This window comes from Ursus maritimus, unplaced genomic scaffold (assembly GCF_017311325.1).
Source record: "Ursus maritimus isolate PB19 unplaced genomic scaffold, ASM1731132v1 scaffold_3, whole genome shotgun sequence".
NCBI lineage: Eukaryota > Metazoa > Chordata > Mammalia > Carnivora > Ursidae > Ursus > Ursus maritimus.
Window position 1 is genome coordinate 18,970,346 of NW_024425563.1, and position 24,291 is coordinate 18,994,636.

Genomic DNA, 24,291 nt, shown 5'->3' on the forward strand with positions numbered 1-24,291 from the left:
CTATAACTTTAAGAGATATAGAATCTACAGGGCTAAAAAATAAAGTGGTACAATATCCTCATGCATCTTCTTTAAGCTTAATAGTCTCAACTCAAAAATGAAATCACTACTTAAAACTATATACAACAAATAAAAAAAAATAGCCGAAGGCTTTTTTTTTTTTCATGGAAAGGCATCGATTGCGGGGGGGGGGGGGGGGGGGTAGATGATAGGGGAATAAAATCGAAGGCCACAAATATAAAATCCATTTAATCTTTTTTTCCTCATGGAGCATTTGAGCTTTTTTAAATGAAGCACCAACTTATTTGTGGGTTTTTGGTTTTTTTGTGTTTTTTGTTGTTGTTGTAGATCTTAAAACTGAACACAAATCCAGTTAGCACAGGACGCTTTTAAAACAGCTGATTTCCATTTTACACCACGGCTGGGTATATTAGGGGAAAAGAATGTGGGCTCCTGAGTTACACAGCTCTGAGTTTTCAACCATACTGTAGCACTGATTACATGTGTGACCTTGTGTAAGATTTTTTATGTTTTATGGGAAAAAAATGTCGTATGGGAAAAAATGTCATATGGAACTAAAATGTCTTATAGAAAACAATGAGAGTAATAGTATTTACTTCACAGAAGAACTGTAACAGTTAAATAAAATTATGTGTTAAAGTGCCTTCCTCTTCCTTAAGCATTAAAATAAGCCATCATCTCCCCATTTTTCTTCCAGTTCACTTTTTTTTTTAAGATTTATTTATTCATTTACTTGAGAGAGAGAGCGAGAGAGAGAGCATGTGCGTGCACACAAGCAGGGAGAGGAGCAGAGGGAAAGGGACAGGGAGACTCCCCAGTGAGCATGGAGCCTGGCATGGGGCCCAATCTCAGGACCCTGAGATCATGACCTGGGCTGAAATCAAAAGCTGGAGTCTTTTTTTTTTAAGATTTTATTTATTAAGACATAGACACAGTGAGAGAGGGAACACAAGCAGGACGAGTGGGAGAGGGAGAATCAAGCTGCCCCCTGAGTAGGGAGCCTGATGAGGGGGTCTATCCCAAGACCCCGGGATTATGACCTGAGCCAAAGGCAGATGCTTAAGGACTAAGCCACCCAGGCACCCCAAGAGTAGGTACTCTTAACTGACGGGGCCACCCAGGTGTCCCTTCCAGTCTGCTTCTCTGAATGAGAACAAAGATAAACAAAAACACAAGCAAAGACAATGACAAAAGATAAGGAAGAAGTCTAGTAAAGACCAAGTCTTTATCATTCAGCCCTAAGGGCACATTAGAACTGCCACTGGGAGCTTTCAGATTCTAGCCTCCCAGGTCCCAGGCTCTCACCTGTAGCATCAGAATGAGGAGGGATGCGGCCCAGAAACGTGGCCTGTTCTTAATGTTCCCTAGGTACTAATCCAGACCAATGCTGAGTACAAATTTCCCAAAGCAGTAAACACACACAGTTGGTGCTTAATAAATCTCTATTAAATGGATACATTGCATGCGACTGATTGACACAGCCATTTGTGGTATCATTTAAAAAGGAAAAAAGAATCCAGTAAGAATGCTCTGGGTGGGCATGGGACACTGAAAAGACTTCCTGCCTTCAGGGTCTAAAAAGGGAGGCTGACATGTAAACAAATAAAATTGTGACAAATATAATAGAAACACAGTAAAAAGGAGAGGGGGGATTAATGTGCTGTTCAAAAGCAGTTAATTTCAAGAACTCAGTACATTATGTCACTTCGGTGTCAACTACAACAACAATAAAAAACCCAAGAGATTATGAAGAAAAAAAGACCAAAATTTAAGGGGGACTATCAATTTGTTCTACATTTACAATGTCATGCTTTAAATGCTCCATGATCAGTACCACATCTTGTTTTTTAATGTCTCGAGAAATAGTTCAAATAACCTCTGAAATGTGGAGAATACACCAACCAGGTTTACAGGTTAATCTTCATATAAGACAATATTATTTCAAGCAATCCTTACTACTGCCACATTTCAGTATAATAAATGAAATAAATGAAAAGTCCTTTGGCTTTTATTTTAACAGGATTCGATGCATGCAAACATAGCTCTTCAGATAAGCATAATTCAGATACTTCTAGAATTGCCCGTCAAACTTGTAAAATGTGGAGACACTTAATGGACGTCATTGATACTGATAACTAGAAAAGTTGCTGTCATTATCAGTTTAACTACTACCAACAAAGACTTAAGCTGTTAATAGGTTGGTTTTGAACCACCCATTAAATAATATCGGAAAGAAGCTCAACTCTTGACAGTAAAATGTTGACTCTTACTACCCACAAACTATACTTTCTTATCTAAAAACAAACAAAAAGAAAATATATCTTCAACTGCTTCTCTCCCAAATACTATCGAAGCAGAGACAAGCAAGCTAGGTGTGGTGAAGACACAACTCTATTCCTTCTGGTTGCAAGGAGAGAAGTGAAAATAATATTCAAAAAAATTTTTTTTAGGATTTTATTTATTTATTTGAGAGAGAGAGAGAGAGAGAGAGACCAAGACAGAACATGAGCTAGGGGTGGGGAGAGGGAGAAGCAGATTCTCAACTGAGCCACCCAGGCACCCCTAATATTCAAATTCTTGAAGTAAGCCATGTTCTCACCTTCTGAGCATTTACAGTGGTCCTCAAAATTGAACACATATCAGTATCACCTGTAAGGATTTGCAAAAATGCAAATTGGAGGGCCTGACCTTCAGTGTTTCTGATGTCACAGGTCTGGGTGGGACTGAGAGTTTGCATTTCTAACAACTTCCGGGGAATGAGATGGTACTGGGGCAGCGGTCACCCTGTGAGAACCACTTACCTTTTCTTTTCAGCCTTGAACAACCCAACATGATCTGGCCACACCCACTGAAACTTTCCTCAACAATAATCTCTTCTCTAAAGCCTTCCCTGAAACCCTATCTGTGCTTTCCTATCCTGATTCTTCCTTCTTCTAATACAAAAAAAAAAAAAAAAAAAAAAACCCAAAAAACAAACAAAAAACCACTTTTCTTATAGCCCTTCTCTTTTAGGGGTTACTGAGACAGAGTTCAGTGTGACTTTCTTTACAGACATAGCATTACACACATTTTTTACCGATTTCAATGCACGTGACTGTGAAGACAGTATCACACTGCCTGGGTTTGAATCACGGCTCCGTGACTTCCTGTGTGATGAGGGCCACGTTACTTCAAGTCTCTGAACCTCAATTTCCCCCTCCAAAACAACAAAGACTTCAACGGGGTTGGTTGTGCAAAGTAAAAATAGTGCATGTGAAGTGGTTAGCACGTCGTCTGACACGTGACAAATGCTTAACAAATGTGATTAATTCATTGATGATATTATTAAGAAATACTGATACTAAGAAGAGAGGGATGATAAGTTGCTGCTGGAAAACCCTTGAAGAAAAGAGGATCTTTAGAGCTTCCTTTTGCTCTTCCCACACAACCCCTCATCCTCCCACACTCCTCTCTCTCTTCTCAGCACTGGGAGCAGCTCTCCCGCCATAGCCCCTCATCCCCTGAAAATGTCCACTTGTGCAAAGTTCATCTCCTCCCCCTTGTTGGTCAGGAGCACCTCTCAGCTGAGCCCATCGCTGTCGGCAGCGGTGCTGAAACCACCAGAGACACTGGCAGATCAAACCAGAGCCATTTCAAGGGACACCAACACAGCAGCCAAGTTCATCGGGACTGGGGCTGCCATGGTTAGGGGCAACTGGCTCTGGGGCTGGAATTGGGACTGAGTTTGGGAGTCTCATCATTGGTGATGCCAGCAACCCCTCTCTGAAGCAATGGTTTTTCTCCTACACCATTCTGGGCTTTGCCCTCCCAAGGGCCATGGGGCTCTTTTGCCTGACAGTGGCCTTTCTCACCCTCTTCGCCATGTGACAGAGCCATGTCCACTTCCCACAGGTCTTCCTCCCTTGTCTCATCTGCCCTGTACGTTCCTTTTAGTGTATCTCCCTACTCAGCCCTGGCAAAGTGGTTGGCTCAGGGTTTGACAGAAGGAAGACAAATACTGTGTTAGTAAGAAGAAGAAAAAAAGAGGATCTTTATAAAGTTCTGCTGTGAGATGAATTTTAAAAAGTGATTTTTTTTTTTCCTCTTAAGAAAATTGGGAGTGGGGCGCCTGGGTGGCTCAGTGGTTAAGCGTCTGCCTTTGGCTCAGGGTGTGATCCCGGGGTCCTGGCATTGAGCCCCACATCGGGCTCCTCCACTGGGAGCCTGCTTCTTCCTCTCCCACTCCCCCTGCTTGTGTTCCCTCTCCCACTGGCTGTCTCTTTCTGTCAAATAAATAAATAAAATCTTAAAAAAAAGAAAAAAAGAAAATTGGGAGTAAAAGTCTTTATTACTTCACAGCTCTCAGGACTGGACTGGTGTGTGAAGACTGGGCCACGGGACTGCTCAGTGTCCCTGACTTTATTGGGCTAGATTTAAGAGATGGGAGAGCTGCTGGGTGAACACTCCAGAAGGAAGCTTCAAATGGTCAGGGAAAGGATTTTCAGCATGGTCACAAACATTCACTCCACCCTGAGAATTATTTACCAAGATATGGCTGGAAGTGTGGGCTATTTTACTTGGAGATCAAAACAAAGTTTCATGACTGGATTTCTTAACTATTTGACCTATATAGCAATAAATGTGGAGATGAGAAGGACTAGATTGCATATGGGAGAAACTATAAAGATGGATAGTAATAAACAGCAATATAATAAGAACAGTAATAAAGAGTATTATGACAAAAATATGTAAGGAAAGAGGTCATTTCAATAATTTCAGACTGTACACAGAATATTGCAAATGTCTGCCTGGTAGAGGAGATACCATGGTTTAATTCCAAAAGAACTGGCATCCTTTAGTTTCTCAAGTACTCGGAGTGTAATATAAATGTCAAAACTTTCACCCAGGAACCAATGAACCATCTCCTGACAAAGAAAAATGGGCCTGAACCAGGGGGCTATGTCTTCTGAAATGTTTAAAATGACAGACAAGCTAAATTACATTTGAAGGTTTTATTTTTCTAAGGCAGACAAATGACATTTTTACTAATACTGAACGATAATTTACTTGTTTAAAAAAATATATTGAGGCCATGTTCTTCCAGTTTCAGAGCTTCCCATACCACTTATAACAGAGAACACTAATGACTAATAAAATTGGGCACCATTTCTTTTCTTATCCATCCCAAAGGAGCAGTAATCATCACTATACTCTCATTTCAAATGTAAAGTAAAATCACTAATCCACTGGGACTCCAAGTAGAAAGCTGCAAGGTATTGTTTTATTGCTGTCACTCTTTTCAAGACATATTTTCATCTTGTGGAAGACTTCATTTTAGTTAATTAAAGGTTATGTTGATCAAAGGAAAAATGCATATAGAAATATACACCATATAATGCCTATTCTATATATTGTGTGCCTACACACAGAATTCTATTTTCAGCTGGCTTCCCAAGAAGGCCAGCTCTTTCAGAGTTAATCATGCTAATAAAATTTACTACCTTCTTCTTGGCTTTGGTGAAGATCCCTATAAAATTACACGATGACCTCAGGACATTTCTATTTGCATTATGGGGTGTCTCCATCATGATTCTAACTCTGAGTTCAATGGCATGTATAGTGATGCTAAATAGTTCTACTCTAGACCAACTATGTTAAGAGTGCTTCAAGGCAAATATGTCCTCTAAGCTTACTTTTAAAAATAAGTTTTACATATGTCTGTACATACACACAGTTCCTAGATTCATACACTAGTATGATAAGATTTAATACAAATATTTATGTGAAATAAATACCCTTATCCAATAGGTTTTTTTTTTCTTTAAGTCACATTTTCTGGCAACTGATTAATAACCAGGCAAGCTAAAATAACGCACAACTGCTTGAACTTAATTTAAGGCCAGACTGAAGAATTTAACTAGCCTGGAGAAAAGTTAGTACTTGTATTAACAATCAGGTCATGAGGTGTGGGGAACAAAGGTGTTAAGAGGCACTAGACAGGGACAAATGTCATCACAGAAATTTAGAATTAAAATACATGAAACAGGTAAGGATATTACAGAAAGCCAAACATTCAACTTAGTACCATTAACTTAGTACCAAATATTAACCTTAGTACAATTGTTTGCCTACAGATTTATCAAAACTGTGGTAGCCCTGTCAAGTGTCAGTTTGTGCTAGCTGGTTAGATGGAAACCATACTCTGCTGACTGTACATAGCTGGGCGTACAGAGGAGACCAAGTAACTGCCACTATCACTGAGTACACCTACTCCACATATGGTCTCCATTGATGGGGTCAGCCCAGAGACCTAGTTTTACAGCATGACTGCATCCTCCCAAGCTGGAGCTGAGGGGACCAAGGGTAGGCGTCTTACCCAATGGCAGCCAGTGAAAGGCTGGCTAGAAGCCAAGATCATATTCTTACTCCTAGAAAGCTAAAAACTAAAATGGGGTAAAGAAAAAAGCAAATGAAGCATCATGGTGTGTAAGTCCAATTTTTAAAAGATCCCAAACTGTGAGAGCATAAAACTGTAAGGAGGGCAAAGCAGGCGTGAAAGTTAGCTGGGTCATTTTCTGGAAGATGAGGATTTGTGGGCCAGTTATCATTCACATTGTTTTCTCCTTCTCGGCTTTGTAATGTCTGCTACCATTGCTGTGATTCTCTTGCATTTTTCTTAACTCCCAAGTACATCACATACACGCCATAACACTTCCAATAATCTGAACGAGTCTCTATTTGCAAAGAAAAGATCCAACTAAAAGACTGAGCAAAAGTTTTGCCAAGGGATTTGAAAATCAAGTTAAATCTGCAAGTAAGCTGTCATCTCCATAACCCATTCTTCTCCATTTGACCAAACTTCCATCAGAGAGAAGAATAAAAATGGCTGTAATGGCCTCACAACCACCATTCTTAACAATTTAATAATTCGAAACTACTTCATTACCCACTTGTCTTTCTCTGGTCTCTCCTCCCCACCCCATACACCCTTTCAAGGACTTCATTTATGGTTGACAAATCACAGTGATTGCCAGGTGTTTGAGAAATGAAAAAGTCATCTTCATCAAAATGGGGCACGGTATTTGTAATTACAGATAGTCAGAAGAGCAGAAAAATTTTAAGAATATAAAGATTTTTCACTGGTATCATTAATGATATAAAAGTTCAAATTCTACCTTGTTCATTATCAAACAACATATTCCATTCATAAACAATTCCTAGACTTCAGCTATAAGGTTCTATATCTCCTATTTTACTTCCTCCTCTCCACCCACTTCATCAACCCTTCCCTTGCCAAGGTTCAAAATAATCTCCCAGTCAGGTAGAAGTGATTTCATGCCAGATCTGCTTTTATCTTTCTCCTATATGTATAACTATTCACTCAACCTAAGAGGTAAATAGGATTCACTTAATCTCTATCCTCCAAATCTTTTCAGACTACGTATATCTTTCCTTCAAGGAGAAGCCATACAGCTTCCTATTCACCCTATTAACTGAATCTTCCTATTTCTGTTCAAAATTGGATTATAAAATACTCAGACACACACGTAAGCACAAAGAATAATGAGTACTCATGCAGCTACTACCCGGTTAAGAAAAACAAAAACGAAAACAAAAACATTGGAGTTAAAGTCTGGAGTGTAGTCCTCTCCAGTCAGATTCTTTTTCCCTATACTGACTTCAATGTTTATCATTTTGAACTAGGGGTCTTTATCTTTTATACATGTATGGACTACTAAAGAATACACAGAGATACATTACAGTTTCTCATATTTTTAAACTTTACATAAATGCCATCATACTATATTGTTCTTCAAACATGAAATTGATTCATGTTGAGGTCCACAGTTCCTGTTCAATTATTTTTTACTGCTGGATAGTCTGGGTAGCTTTTCATTGTTGTAACATATCACAATGTATTTTTCAATCCTTCTCTCGATTAACAGAACATTTCCAGCTTTTAACTATACTTAGCAATGCAGGTTGTACTGCATTGCTAAGTCATCTATCTTTTTTTCTCTCTGTTTGCTCTTAATGTATCAGCTTTGACTCCGGTGTTCTATAGCTGTATTTTGCTGCATTAAGGTATGGGTCTCTTTTATCTCTCCTGCTTGGAATTCGTTATGCTTCTGAGATGCAAGGGTTCATGTCATATTTATCAATTCTGGAAACTTCTCAATTTCTACATCCTCAGATATTGCCTCTTTCACATTCTATTATCTTCTTTTGAAACTTCGTTTATATGTGTGCTGGAACTTCATGTCTTACCTGTTCCATTTAGCTACTGCTGCATTAAAAAAAAAAAAAAATCATTCCAAAACTTAGTAACAACTGCCATTCTGTGGGTAAAGAATTCTTTTTTTTTTTTTTTAAGGTTCATTTATTTATTTCAGAGAGGGAGGGAGAGAGAGAAAGAGAGAATAAGCAGCAGGGGAAGAGGGAGAGGGAGAGAGAATCTTAAGCAGACTCCATGGTAAGCATGGAGCCAGCCATGGGTCTTAATCTCATGACCCTGAGGATCATGAGCTGAGCCAAAATCAAGAGTTGGACACTTAACCAACTGTGCCACCCAGGCGTCCCTGTGGGTCAACAATTCTAATAGGGCAGAGCACGGATGGACTGTTTGTTCCATGATGTCTGAGACCTCAAAAGGGAACAATCAAAGTGACTAGGAGTGATCTGAAGAGCTGGGACTGGACTCTCTGTCTTGTTCGGTATTCCTCAAAACACTGTAGCCTCAGGTAACTGGATTCCCTTAATGTCAGCACAGCGTTTCAAGAAAATCATTCCAGCAAAAAAGACAGAAACTGTATAGCCTTGTATGACTTAGCGTCAAAAATTACATAATATTATCTACACCATACTCTTGGTTCAGTCACAAATCCACCCAGTTTCAAGGGCATGGACTCTATCTCAAGACAGGAGGAGCATCAAAGGACTGGCGGTCCTCTGTACAAGTGTCACTATAGCCTACATATTTTAACTCCTCTTCCACACTTCTTAAATATTTTGCCTTTATGCATTGTCTTTTAATTATTTCTTCAGATTTGTTTAGTAGCTTGTTAATTCTCTTGTGTGTCTAATCTGACATCTAAGCCATGAACTAAATTCTTAAAATTTTCACTAGTAGAAATCTTGATTCTCTGTCAAGACCACCTAGACTTTTTATTTTTGACAGCATCTTATTCTTTGATGTTTTTGATGCAAATTTTATTTTTTAAATGTTTCAAACATACCCATTTTTATATTCTGTAACTAGTAATACCATTTCTAAAATTACTGGGAACTAATTCAACTGTGTTTTGTTTCTGCTTGGCTCCAGCCCATGGTTACATATCCCCTCTGTATTTCTATAATTTCAGGTTGTGAACTCATGTTTTAGGCAATCTTATCCATGGGAAGAATCAAGGCCTAAATTTATGGCATATTCTTCTGGAAAAGAATTGTTGGCTTTGCCAGGACAAATTTCCTTGTCATCTCTCTTTGCTGATAAGTGGATTTTTTTTCTATTCTACTTTTTTACTGAAGTTACAACCCTTCAAAAAGTCTATGCTTCATAAGGTGGTTTTAATTCTAAAATCCCCTCTTGTACAGGCCCAAGGTCCTGCCTCCAGTAGTGATGCAGCTGTTAAAACTCAAACCTCTGAGTTACTGAGACTGACAAATGCCCCCAAGCAGCTGTGGTATCAGTATCAGCTTACTGCTCTGGTTTTTAGTTTTTTCTTTATTTTCATCCCCAGGAGACCTCTTACTAACAAGGTCAGCAATACATTTAAAAGAAGTTTATTACATTACATCCAGTATTTCTAACCGCTTTGTACTGGGAAATTTTCCAGACTTTTTAGCTCTCAACTTTGCCAGAAATCAACATCCCTTCCTTTTATTTTTATGTGGTCATTTCTAATATTTTTTCTTCCCCATTTCCTTTAACCTAGGACCCACACATGTCTCATATCATGCACAATCACTCTACTTCATCATAGCCAATCATTAAGAAGTTGAGGCAATTTGGTATTTTTCAAATTACCAATTCTTAAAGTTGAAAATCAAATATTAATATGGTAATTTTGGTAATTTTGTACTAACATTCTTTGTTTTTTTAAGTATATCAAGTTCGTAATAGTATAGGTAAACCATTACTTTTTCATCTTTTGCAAAGTTATGAGAGTGCATTAAAGCCCAAAGAATAAAGTTTTCTGGCATTTTAAGTATATTTTAAATGAATTAATTTTAATTCAGTAAATTATGACAGATTAATGCTTTATCTTTCATTTGTAAAACACTGTATCAGAGTTTACATGCAGTCCTGCCAAAGGCAGAAGAATGATATGACATCTAGATGCATCTTTTCTGAGCTAGGAGCAGTCTCATCCAGGGTCGTCCTCTGTGTGCTAAGTAGCATCTGTTAGTTCAAGTTTGTTAGAACGGAGGTGTCTCGGCTAATTAGATAAACCGCACGTGTTATATTGGCAGAATAATACGTCTTTAAAATAGCAAATCTGATTTCGTGACTTTCTAAAATGATCCAGGACAGCTTGCTAAACACATATAAAGAAACCTGGGAGCACATTGTGACCATTTGCTTAATATGCTGTTTTAATAATAATTATTTAAAAAGGTGGGCCAATTTCTATTTTCTAGATATTTTATTTTATATCCTTATATTCTGGATGTGTAGATGTATAGGTAAATATTCACCAGCTTTTCATACTTTGGTGTTAATATATACTACCTGATTTTTTCCCCATATGACTGATGTATCATAAGAGTGACAGCTCTTTTAACAAAATTGGCAAAATTGCTTTTCTTGATTCAAGAATGCCTAACCTTTCATGAGTGCCCCCAAAACTTGGTAAGAGAGACAGTGTGCTGTGCAGAGACAATAAAGCTGTATTAGAGGCAGGGCTTACAAATGAGGATTCTACTGAAAATTATTCTAACCTTAAACAATATTTAATCATCAGTGAAAGAATAATTATCACCATGTGTTTCTGCTTGATTCAAAAGCTAAAGATATTAGATATAATGGCTCAGATGAGCAAATTATAAACCGCTCATTCTTGTATTGCCGGCCTTTTGACAGTTTAATATATATGTTAGAGCCTGAGCCCTAAGAGATGAGCCAATACTGCATATGAAATCGGCACACTGTGAGTTAAATTAACAAGTCAGAAGTAGAATAAACTGCAAACTGGATACTGATCAATTATGCCCCAAGCAGAGCAATCAAGGAGCCCTATCTTTGAAAGTATGCCTGTTGACCGGAAAGAATGAGAAACAACACTCACAGTGATTTTACTCCTTCTAATGTGTCTGATAACACTAACAAAATGTGTCAGCTGGAATGAGCCATGTAATATCAACAAACAGGGAAGGAGAAGTGAGGCCCCACAAAGAAAGACAGGAGTAAAAGGAGAGGAGAGATGACATTCGAGAGTCACGGTGCTCACAAAATCAAGGTGGGAAGGGCAGTCTTTCAATCAGGTCCTCACCCTAGTCCCCCCTTTCACAGAATGGCAAAGTCTTTGAAAGATCAGGACACCAACTTGTTTAAAGAAAAGCACTGCATGGTGTTTGGCACAGAAGGGAAACCCATACATCTCTTTGCCATGTGTGGACCAGCTCCTTTCCTTCAAAAGCACGCATTGGTGCTTGAGAATATAATGTGCTCTGGGACCCAGCAGGCATAGCTTTTGAGTCCATCTGACCAACAGCCTCAGCCCCTATGAGGTGGTAAAAGGGTCTGATGGTAAACACTACTTAACATCTGGTACGGAACTAGCAGGTAATGAAATTATAATGTGTGCATGAGAAAGGTGGCCTTTGAAATTGCCCAGGCTCTGCTCCTCTTCCATAAAGCCACGTGTGGCTACCTGTGTGTTTCTTTAGTAAATGTTACAATATGAACCTGGTATGCGAATTCTCAGAAATGGGGCAAAATGGTTGGTTTGTGGTTTGTTAAAATGTGGGCTCTACCTCTTTATGTCTCAAGTTCCTCATCTTAAAACAAGAATAATAACCACAACTATCTCATAGGTTATAAGTTTTAATTATAAGGATTAAATCAATTAATATATGTCAAGTGTTGAAAACTGTGCTAGATTTGTAACGTTCCATATTTAACTATTCTAATAGCATGGCTGTTATCATGCTTAACAGACCTACTTGTTTTCCTGACTTCTGTATCATTTATCCAACTTGTAAATTTTTAAATTTCTTCTGACCTTCCATTTCAGCCATTTTGATATAACATTCTTCCTCTACAGTAAGTGAAAAGGTATTTGTTACATGTGCATATATTTCTTTAATTTTTATTTTCTTAAGATTTATTTATTTACTTGTTTGAGAGAGAGAGAGAGAGAGAACGGGGAGGAGAGGAAGAGAGAGAAAATCATAAGCAGACTCTGTGCTGAGCGTGGAGCCTGACATGGCGCTCGATCTCAGGACCCTGAGATCAAGACCTGGGCCAAAACCAAGAGTTGGATGCTGAACTCACTACACCACCCAGGCGCCCCTACATGAGCATATTTTCAAATGAACACCAAAGAAAGGGCAAGTGTTAAGAGCTGATCTGACAGAAAAAAACCCAGCCCAATGAAAATGTCTAATAGAATACCTCTAAAATGGTAACAAGAGGTATTAAGTCAAAATTTCACATGGTAGCAAAATTTCATTAGATATTAATCAAATTTTTATTTACACAGATTATATAGATTCTCTCCATTAAACATAATTGAATATCGTACACAGCATACCACTGCTTTTGAATAAAGTTATACACCTGTATGATTCTTCCCAAGTACTAAATTCCTTTTTTTTTTTTTAATGTTTTATCTTGAAAAAATTGTACACTTAAACCAGAGTTGCAAGGACTGTATGGAGTTCTGTATACCCTTCACCCACTTCCCCTTACTTACATGGTGTCATTAATAAAACTAAGTTACCACTGGTACAATACTGTTAACTCTACTACACACTCTATTCTGATTTCCCCAGCTTTCCCACTAATGTCGTTTTTCTGTTTCAGGGTCTAATCCTTGATGCCACCTTGAATTTAGATGTCATGTCTTCGTCTCCTCCAGTCTATGACAATTCCTCAGTCTTTGTCTTTCATCATTTCAAAACTTCTGAAGAGGACTCACCAGTTATTTTGTTCCTTTGATGTTTTCTCAGGATTTAGACTGTGGTTATGGATTTTTGTGAAGAATACCACAGAGGTGACGTGCCTTTCTCATCTTATCACATCAGGGGATACATGATATCAAGAGGTCTTATTACTGGTGATGTAAACTTTGATCACAGGCAAGGTGGTGTCTATCAGGTTTCTCCACTGTAAAGTTATCCTTTTTCCCTTTCCAGAGCTTTTGTCACAATGTCCAGCCCACACTCTAAGGCCAGGGAATTACGTTCTGCCTCCTGGGAGGAGGAGCACCACGCATCTGTGGACTGATGCTAAAACCTCCATAGTAATTAATAAATATTTTGGGAGAGATATTTTGAGGCTATACAAACATCCCGGTTCTGTAATTTGGATGTTTTCCAAAGCCATTTTTACATATACCATTTCCTTTGACCATCCTAAGAATCCTTTACTTAATGAATAAACTGAAAATGATGGACACGGCTCACTATCATTAAAGCCTAAAGCAGATTCCCAAGTTCATGCTATAATCGTAAACCCACGTGGCATTGCTAATTTTGTTGCTCAACACCAGCTACTGGAAGACTGCAGTGTCCAAACAGCAACGGGGGCATAAATAGGCATGCACACTCATTGGGATCAACTCACCCTACTGAAGACAAAATCTGAATAATAGAAAATAAGGAAGGGGGGTGGGCGAGGAGACAATCAAGTGTTTGATGCTTGAGCTGTGTATGCACATCATTGCCAACCCCTTCTAAATCTAGAGTATAGTTTAATGACCTCAGAATGTCTATTTGGCTCTTTTCCCATAAAATAAACCGACTCTGGACTACCTAATCAGTTCTTCACTGATGTCTGAATCCCAATGGGGACTACAGTTTAGGTTCAAGTCTAAAATACAGTTTGAGATAAATCTATTTTCTAACTGTTGAATCATACTTCATTCTTTGTTAAAAATTTCAGTAGTTATCTTTAGTTAATACCATTTATACCTGAAACTCCGTAACATTTAAATTCTAAAAAAGAAAGCCTAAATGGAATATTTTGTACACTTTCAGAAAATGCTTATAAAGCATTTCCATATATATTTCTTCCTGCAATCCTTTCAAGCACATTATCAGATAAGCAGGAAAAAATGAGCTGTTTCTCTTTTACAGATGAGACTTCTAGGGTTTTAAGTAGTTTACCTATTGATGAGGGTACAGAAGGCAAGCTGAGGACAAAGCAGAAACAAAGCAGACACCCCCCACCCCCACCCCATGGGATGTAGGTGACAATCCTCAGGCACTGCTGGCTGCCCTAAAGCTAAGGAAAGAAAAAGAAATAGTTAACCTATAGAGACCACAATCCTGCAAGACTTGAGTCTCCCTCAGTTTACAAATGTCTTAGCAGTCTACAAGAACAGGTTATCAATAACCTAGCTTCTAGTAGGAAATGTAGATACAATTAAATGTCCTTATAATCTGCAGCCTCCAGGAAGTTCCCAACTATCTTAATGTTAATGCCTTCCTAGAGGGAAAAACAACCTTCACTTGACAATGGCAAGGCCTCTGGTATCCTGTGAGTCGTCTTTAACATATGAAAGTATTTTCTCAACCTCCCTTTTTCCTTACCTCCCGGAACCCCATAGCATATAATCAGGCACCCCTCACAACCCGGGGCAGCAGCTCCTTCTCCCCATGGGTCCTGTCCCTGTGCTTTAATAAACCACCACTTTTGCACCAAAGGCATCTCAAGAATTCTTTCTTGGTCATCAGCTCTGGACTCCACCGCACTGAACCTCACCTATAGCCCGCAACCTCATCACTATGACCAACTATCTAATAACTGTTAGGGTCAGGACTTAGAACTAGATAGAAATACATTATACTATATACCTACATTTGGACTAAGCTGGTGGATATTTACTCTTTTTATTTGTATCTGAATTTGCCTGAGCATACTCGGATGTATCAGGTCATTCCTTTTCAACAAAATGCATTCTTGGATACTACACTGGAACTATTGACACTTTTTCAAATCACATTTTTTTTCACAGCATAGAACATATGCTTATCTGATGAAAACATTAGAAATACAGAGAAAATTAAAAACTGGAGAGGAAAAAATACCCAGGGATAACTCTGTTTATTATTTGTTATATTACCTCCTAGTAGTATTTGACATAGTTAAGATCACGGTGTGTCTATAATTTCATATCCACTTGAAACATACATACTTCTCTTTACTAGCAAAAGCTTTCCATGCACAAAATTTTAACATACCGCTAATAAAAATAGCAAACAGCTCTAGGATGTTTAATGCCAGTCACTGTTCTAAGTATTTCACACATATGATTTCATTTAGTCTTCATCTCAGGCCTATGGGGTGGGTATTATTATCTCCATTTACAGAGTAAGAAACTGACTTCATGGCCATATTATGGTACACCATCTGAAAATACCATAACTTACTTAGCCTTCCCACTATATCTTGATTTTTGAGGTTGTTTACAATGTATAAAGCTGTAACTGGCATAGGTAATGTTCAGTTCTAACTCTGCATGTGTTTTTAACATAAATGTGTGCTCATTTGGCTGAAACTGTGAATTACGTAATGTAAGAAGTAAACCACCACCATCTTTATTAGCCATTGCTGGAGTGAAATGGTACCAAAGGGTAATAGAAAGCAAGGCTATTTTCAAATGTCTTGAATGGCCTATAACAAGGACTGTTAAGTCTCACGGCCAGGAACCCAGTGAATCACATTTCTGCCTGAAGAATAGTCATTATAGGTGATGTCACCTTCCCTCCATGACCATTACACTTGGTGGTATGGCTTAGGTCAAGGAAATGGTGACGGGGCAGGCAAAGCAAAAGCACTCAGTAAGGTCAGTCAATACACAGTCAGCTGGATCAGAAAAATCGCCTGGGTTAACCATTTTGGTCTGGCAGACCACATTGCCTTTCAGTTTTATTTATTTATTTATTCACTTATTTTTTTTAAAAAAGATTTTATTTATTTATTTGACAGAGAGAGAGACAGCCAGCAAGAGAGGGAACACAAGCAAGGGCAGTGGGAGAGGAAGAAGCAGGCTCCCAGCAGAGAAGCCCGATGTGGGGCTTGATCCCAGGACTCTGGGATCACGCGCTGGGCCAAAGGCAGAGGCTTAATGACTGAGCCACCCAGGTGCCCCTGCCTTTCAGTTTTAAAACCAAATAAGAACACTCCAGAAGTCCTTCTGAAATGTTTCTCTATGCTGCAGTGGGAAGACTGAGGTCCAAAAAACGAACAAAACTGAAAGGGAGCTGAGGCCCAGGGACTGGGGAAACTGGCTTCCCTACTGACAGTTTGGAATTGTTTGTAGGAATAAGTAGGTGTCCCGTTTTGTTATAAATAGGGACTTTTCTCACTACAGATACAGAGAGAACACTTCTTTTTTAACTTAAAAAACAATTCCCCTTTGAAGCAAGCCTCCATCATTCAAAACGATATCAGGCGCCAGAATGCCCTTTACCTGCTTTATTTACATGAGAAACACGACAGAAAGAGCCTTTATGCTCTCTACCATCTAATTTCTCTAAGCTATGGCCATTGATTCTTTGTAAGTTTATTTATTCAAAACAACAGCACAAACAATTCTTTTTTCTTGGGTCAGCAGCTTACTGAATTAACATCAATCATCAAAGGAGACGGGGCTGAAAGGAAGATGGAAGCCCATTTTCTCAGAGATTGATTTTTTTTTTAAGCCAAAACACACAGGCATAAGCAGGAGGCTATTTACCATTGAAAAGGTTCAACTTGAAAGTCACAGCCAAAAACTGGGTGCTCACAGCACACATCAGTTCCCTTGAAATCTTAAGGAAGTTTCTTTCCCCCCAATCACTTAAATTTCTTTTTTGATGGCCTGGAGAATTTGATTACTTCGCTATATAAAGCCCACCTGAATAGCTTAAAACAAGAGGGGGGCGGGTTCCAAAGGAGAGAGAAGTAGATCAATGTTGGTGTTTATTATAATGATTTTCTAATGGCCTTCTCTACTCCCTTTACTTACTTTGATGTATTTAAAGTGGGAAAAGTTCATCAAAGACCTCTGTGATTAGAGTCTTAAATGTATTTAAACAACTACTTTTGGCATGTTTGAAAGGTGATTTGCTTCATAGGTCCCAGCAAAATTATTCTTTGAAAACCTTGATCTGCTTCTTGCTCGGAATTCTGCTCAATTATTTTTCCTTGCAAGGTGGGGGTGGAGGGTTCTTGCCTGAAAATGAAGTCAGAGGGGTCAGTATTCCTGAGACTGCTCTAAGAACTGCAAAAAGTAATTGGTTTATATCCATTTTACATCCTGTCGTGTCAGGGGAATGTGTTTCCTTCCTATGGCTTTTCTGGAGATTTATGTAAGGTGAGGAATGCATTAGACCCAGCATACATAAACTACTAGACTCCTAGTTCAGTAGAATGTGCCATAGTGTTTATTTCAGATATTTTTAAACGTTTGCCATGTTGTTAAATCAACTTCTGGAGAAAATGTGAGATTTTCAGTCTAGAGTACAAGTAAATGGAGGAAGACCAAAAAGAAAGAAAAAAGAAAAAAGTCCCATAAGCCTGAGTCGCCTGGCAGGACGACCCGTGTTATCACTGTTTTTTCTCACATTGAGACAAAATTTACTTCAGTTAAGACTCTGATATCAAAGCTATCAATCACCCTCTTGTCTGAGAAGGAAGCAGGAGCATCCACTCGTTCCCCAGACGTAAAACAAAGATTTTTAGCCTCTAATTCACAGGGATTGTTGAGGAGTAAAGGTGGTTTCTTAGGAGGAAGAGATAAATTCATTAAATAAAATCAATAAAAACCACGAAGGACTTTCACCACTTTTTTTTTAAAAAAACAAAACACCCACTACTTAACAATGAGATACTGTGATCTGTTAACTATTCTAAACTTTCATTTCTATTTTCTTCCATACTTAGATCACATGCAAATGAGCAAACTAATGCTGTCCTGCATATATTATCATCTCTGGCCATTTCTGAGTCATCTTTTAGCTCCAACATTCTACCGAATGTTGCGCACTGAGAAAATATAAAATCTAGGAGAAAAAAAAAGACCTACCCCCAAATAATGACTGGCAATGTCAACCAATTATAAAGCACAACAGTTCCTATAATGTCTCTACCATTCCATGGGGAGAAGATGGGATTCAAGCAAAGCTAAAACAAAACGAGACTCCCCAGGGCCAGCCCTTGGATACGCGACAGCGGCTTCAACAGGGGCTCCTAACACATCAGGTGCAAGGTTCTGCTCTGAGTGGCTCTGGGGTGGAGATCCCCAGTGAGAACACATCTCAGAGCCCTCAGAGCGTGGACACAGGGATAACTGATCACCATCCCTTATGAGAAGGTGTAATTAAAGACAACATTATTAATAAAAAATGTTTTGAGAGAAGGTAAGAAAAGGAATGAATTGGGAACAAAGGTGGCAAAAGGTAAAAAAAAAATAAGTCTTTGTAAAATTCTGAAAATAAAATTTCCTCAGATTTTTGAAATGGTGCATTTGTGTTGATTTCTCTCGAAATGAACAATTTATGGAAGAGAAGCATCAGACTTATGGAATAAGAGGTTGAAAATATGTCCTGCTTTTCCAACTTTGGGAATGTTGACAAAAAACACTCCAAGGCAAGGGCCTAACTGATTAGTTTGTGATGAGCCTGAACTAAAGAGAAGTGCTGAGATCAGTTGAACAAAGAAAGAATAACAAGAGAAATACAAAAATAAAACACCTGAAAGAAGTAACGGAGATCAACCAGGCAGGAAGAAAGAGGACAGGAGCCATCAAGAGCTGGTGTGGTGACACAAAGTGGAAATTTAAAAGGGGAAAAAAAACAAAAGGAGAAGGACACCAGGTGTGTGATTAAATTTATGACCTCCAAAAAAAATTAAATAGTTTCAAAATAAACATAACCTTGAGAAATCAGTTACTTTAATAAAGGGGTCAGCATGAGGGAAACAGTTGGGAGTAAATTGATTTAAATTATTTCCCTTTGAGTGAACACACAGTGTAATAAGCTGTGAAGAGCGTAATTCTGTACTTACATTGTGTTTTGCAAGCAAAGTGGGAAATTGAGAATTACTGAACCTGCTGAAGTTCTTATCCAAATGAATGTTTCAATTAGTTAACTAAGATTTCCCTGTTTTAGAACTGGAATTAGTTTATGGAATAAAGCACTCCATCTATGGTGCTGCAAAAAGGCGCTGCAAATTTGTTATACATGAGATTAAATCTAACCGAAGAAAATTTTGTATTTGTAACACACGGCAACATTATTTAGATAAGAAAAAAAATATATGTATATATGCGCCCACGCACACATATATACATACATATATATACATTTACATACACACACATATAAAAATTTTACTAAAATATATTTCCATATCATAAAGTTCACCCTTTTTAAAATGTTATTCTGAATCTGGAGAAAATAGAGCCTTATTAAAAACGGTCAATGAAAGTTTAAGAGTACAATTACAGAAACGCATTTTAATCCAGTATACTGTTAAACACATTACTGGACCTGAAATAAACATTCTGATCAACTAAGGGATACAGGCTTTGTAAAACACACCTATGGACCAATGAAGGAAACTTAAACTGTATAAAATCTTTTGTGAACACTAACAACAACAACAAACCAGAGCATTCTATTCCGATGAAGGGTTTAAGAGGGACTGCTTTTTTGGGTTGCTCAAAACCCAAGGAACGGAGTTTTCATTTACCTTTTTAATTGTCAAGGTGTTGAATACAGTTCTTTGCACATAGTGAGCATTTTAAAAATATTTGCTAAATTAAAGAATGAAGGAGACTGGAATGTAGAAGGAAAGCAAACGCCAAAGTAAAACAATAACAACAACAACAAACAAACAAAAAAACTCAGAAAAGCAAACTCTAAAATACAAACTTACAATTCCAAATTGAAGCTTTGGAATTTTATTATGGTTCACTCAAATGATGTTCTTTTTTTCTTTTTTTAATGCACGTAGTACATTTGACACATGAGAAATTCTGCCACACATCCCTTGTGGGGAGATCAGTATGGCCGTGACAAAGATGGAAGTGTCTAAAGATGAAATCATGGATCAAATCAAGCACAGTAAGTCACCTGGATAGGGCCGTTTGACCCATGGATTTGGTAGAAGGTTTGTGCAATCGTAAAATCGAGGGGATTTGTCATTAGCTCCTAGAAACAGCAACATGTCTTAACCATAACAAAGATGTCAACAAGAATATTTTAATTCTTTTTTCTAGAACTTAAAAATGTGAGACAAGAAAAACACTAAGAGTTACCAAACCAGTTAGTTTTATTTCATGCACAGGAAATAGGGAGGTCAAACAAAACAGAATAATATTCTACAGAGATCACATAGATATTATCAGTATAAACAAGTATGTCAGAATAAAGGAGGCGAGAACGTGGAGCCCTGGAGATTCATCACTTTGTTCTCATTTTTTCTCCCCCCCCCCTTTCTCCCTCTCTCTCGATTACACACACACACACACACACACACACACACACACACTTACTGTATTTGTGTATCCCCAAAATGATAGTTGTATATGACTTTTTGAAAAGCACTCTGTAATATATACAATAAGTACCTCCTACTGGAAATAAAAGGTCTTTTCATGAATGAAAATTATCAGGAAAATAGCTCCAGAGTATACATACTTGGCTCTTACACAGACATACAGCATCCTATTAATTAGTACATTGACTTGGTGAAAGAGAGAAAAGACTGCCTTGGAAGAAAAAAGGAGAGGGTGGTGGTTAATAAAATGCCTTACGGGGAATTCATGAATCTCAGAAAGTACAGCACTCTCCTCCCCACTTTATCTACTCAGAACCCATCTGGAATAATGTACTCACTCCTGGTCCCGACACACGAAAGGCGCAATACTCTACTAGAAAAGAACCAAAGGCAGGCAATCAAACCACCAGGAAAAAAACAACTGTTGAAGAACTAAGGTCACTTAGTCTGCACATAAGGCAAATGTGACTAATTTATTTAATGGCTGTCATAAAGGGATTAGTTCTACTCTATGGTGCTTTCCAAAATAGTGTTTTACTCATTTAAAAAATAAAACTTGAACACATTCTCCATGTAACATGCTGTGCTAGATGAGCCGGAATATACAAAGGCAATCAGACAAAAATCCTGTTCTCATAGAGTATACAGTCTAGAAAGGAAATTAAGGCATCGCGTTAGAGTATGCTTGCCATCTAGCATCTGTAACAGTGCATGGTATAGAATGGGCACTCCGTAAATTCTTGTCTCGAATGAGTGAATGATGCAACTCTCACCCCGCTGATCCTGCAACTCCCTGCCTGACTGAGCTGTATCAGCTGATGTGGCTGCCTCATGTTCTTCACCAAAGCTGCAGGCTCATAGGCAACCTTCCCAAAGAGAGATGAGCCATTCTTTTTCTTCTTATTTTTTTTTTAAATTTATTTATTTATGAGAGAGAGAAAGAGCACACAAACGGGAGGGGCAGGGCAAGGGAGAGGGAATCTCAAGCAGACTCCACACTGAGCAGGGAACCTGATGAGGGGCTCGATCTCACTACCCTGGGATCAAGACCTGAGCCAAAACCAAGAGTCAGACGCTTAACCAACTGCAGCACCCAGGTACCCTGAGATGAGCCACTCTTTAGTCATGATACAAGTACAGATAATACATAAGGCAGAAATGATCACCTGCCAGAGAAGAGACCCCAAAAGTGCCATGTGAATTTATAAGTTGAAGAAATTAAAAGTAAAAATTATAAGAAGGCAGATTTTATCTCAATCTAATAATTGAAGATGCCCAACCAAGAAACAAGTACTGAACTCCCTGCTCCCCAAATCAAAATTGTGCCTTCTGAAGCCTCTCATCAGAGGGTTACTTTACACTGTTCCCCACTCGATTATCTGGAAATACAGTCTGGGGCTATTCATTTTACAGGGCCATCAGGAATACAGTCTGCTCTAAATCATGGAGTCTGCAAAGTCAAATGATTTGTCTACACCAGAAAGAGATAACTAATAAATCAGCCTGCAAAATCTTTCAAAGCCAACTCTTACCTGATCAAGAACCACAGCTTTACACACAGCCTATAGAGTATTTCTATAACATACTCCCTGGTTTATATGAATAACCTGGGGTTTTCTAAGGTGATATCACACATTCTTAAATAGAACTATGAAGACAAAAAGTCTTCAGAGATTGGTCACTATTACATACATATATATACTGGTCTAGTTGCTACTAAAGGAATTTTATTTAGAGAACCACTGGGTTGTATAAACAGATCAATGTGCATTCTCCTATCATATGATAAACAATAAAATTATGACTTTAGCAAATGCCTTTGAGAGAAATGAGAAAACCCTTTGATACCTATTTTTAAAAAATGTTAAGTTTATAGTTGATGCCTCCATTTGGTGACGAAACTGCTTATCATTTGCTGATAACAAAACACAATCACCAAATCATCTGTCTATGACTCTATTACCAGAAAGGTAAACCTCAGCATATCCTTCCACCAAGTATTTATTTCTACATAAATAAGCAATAAAATTTAATAATCTCAACTTTAAAGACTGAAAAATAAAAATGCAATATAAAAGAAACACTAAGCACTTTGTGCTTATGGAGGTATTTATACCTCTACTTCGCAATACCTAACTTCATTGAGCACTCTTCCTTTAAAGATGTTCTGAGTGATTTAATTTCAAAGAAAAGCCCTAGCAATGTATCATGTGGCAACTACGCACGGCCAGGGAGACTCAAAATGGAGGCACACTGGAGCTGGTAGTAAATGTCTCAAGCTAACAGTACAATGAAAGCCTTGACTGTGTAAGCATTTTCATGAACTTATAATTTAAAGCAGAACTATCACACTGGCAGCCTATGAACCAAAGCCAGAGTGCTAACATATGTGATAGGAGACCATGCTATCTAATTTTTAAAAGTTAGATGACAATTGAATGCATGAGGATTTTATACAATAATCAAAGTCATCTGACTTTTTGCTTGTTTTTCAAATTTAGACCATCTGGCACCACTGGGATTATCTTCTCAATGATAGTGATTAGCTGGACCTGACATAGGCTAGCCCCTCCAGTTTGGCTACGTCTCCATTTATGCCAAAGTCACTCATTTACGTTATCAGTCAAGCTCCTACAGGCACGTAAGTTTGTGACCTTTTATTTCAAGGAACAAATGTCTAATGAAGGGAAATAAAAGCAAAGATAATACAAAGATAATCAGAACAATCTCAATATAATCAGGTACACATTTATATACACAGAGTTTTGAACATTCAGGAATGTTAACTCTTTCTGGATTTCAACCATGAAACAGAATGGCCCTATTGACCAATGCCCACAGTGAGATATTTCATTTGTTCACTTCATTGTGGATATTTCACTTATGGATAGCTGACAGTTAGGGTCATCTTGAAAAGCTCCAAAATGATAAACTGACAATGAAGGAACTGTGAAACAGTGTCCTCCTCTGCCCACCTACCACTGCCCCCACCCCGCCCCCCGCCGAAAATCCAAGGATTTTCCAAGGAATACTAACCTAACATGTATTTATCACAAGAAATCATGTGTTGTATAGTTTTAAGAACACTTCCTTACTCCGAATTGCTAATTTGGAGTTGATATAATCTTCCAAAATGTTGCTAATATGACTGAGTCTTTTCCTTCCCCCAGCCTCATTACATTCAGATGTTGGTCCTAAGCATAATGTTAAGCATTGTAATTCTGCCTCTATTAGATTCAGGTATATAAATGGCATCCCAGTGAGCGTGGTGAATTTTGATCATTATTTCTCCACTCAAGTTGTGTTCATCTTCCCGCTGAGAGGATGATCACGGAGTTTTACCACAAGCCCAAGGGACCCATTATTTATTATATTACAATTTATGGTGTGGAGTAAATAAATAGCATTAAAGTGCTAAATTCATTCACAGAGACGAACTGTACTCATAAACTGGAGAAATTCTTTAAATCAAGCCTATGCTGCTAATAGGCTCTTCATAAAAATGCAGAAAACATCCATTGTAATATGGCAGCAATAAAAGGAGGCAGCTGGGTTAACACACAGAAATATTAGAAGGC

At 38.2% G+C, this 24,291-nt stretch overlaps 1 protein-coding gene and 1 pseudogene across 1 annotated transcript in view; one reads left to right on the plus strand and one right to left on the minus strand.

The window, feature by feature from the left end:
• The window catches only part of EXOC4 (exocyst complex component 4), a 716,010-nt gene that overhangs the window by 322,817 nt on the left and 368,902 nt on the right, over nt 1-24,291 (minus strand). The window lies entirely within an intron of this gene.
• LOC121105803 lies at nt 1,031-4,011 on the plus strand (annotated as a pseudogene).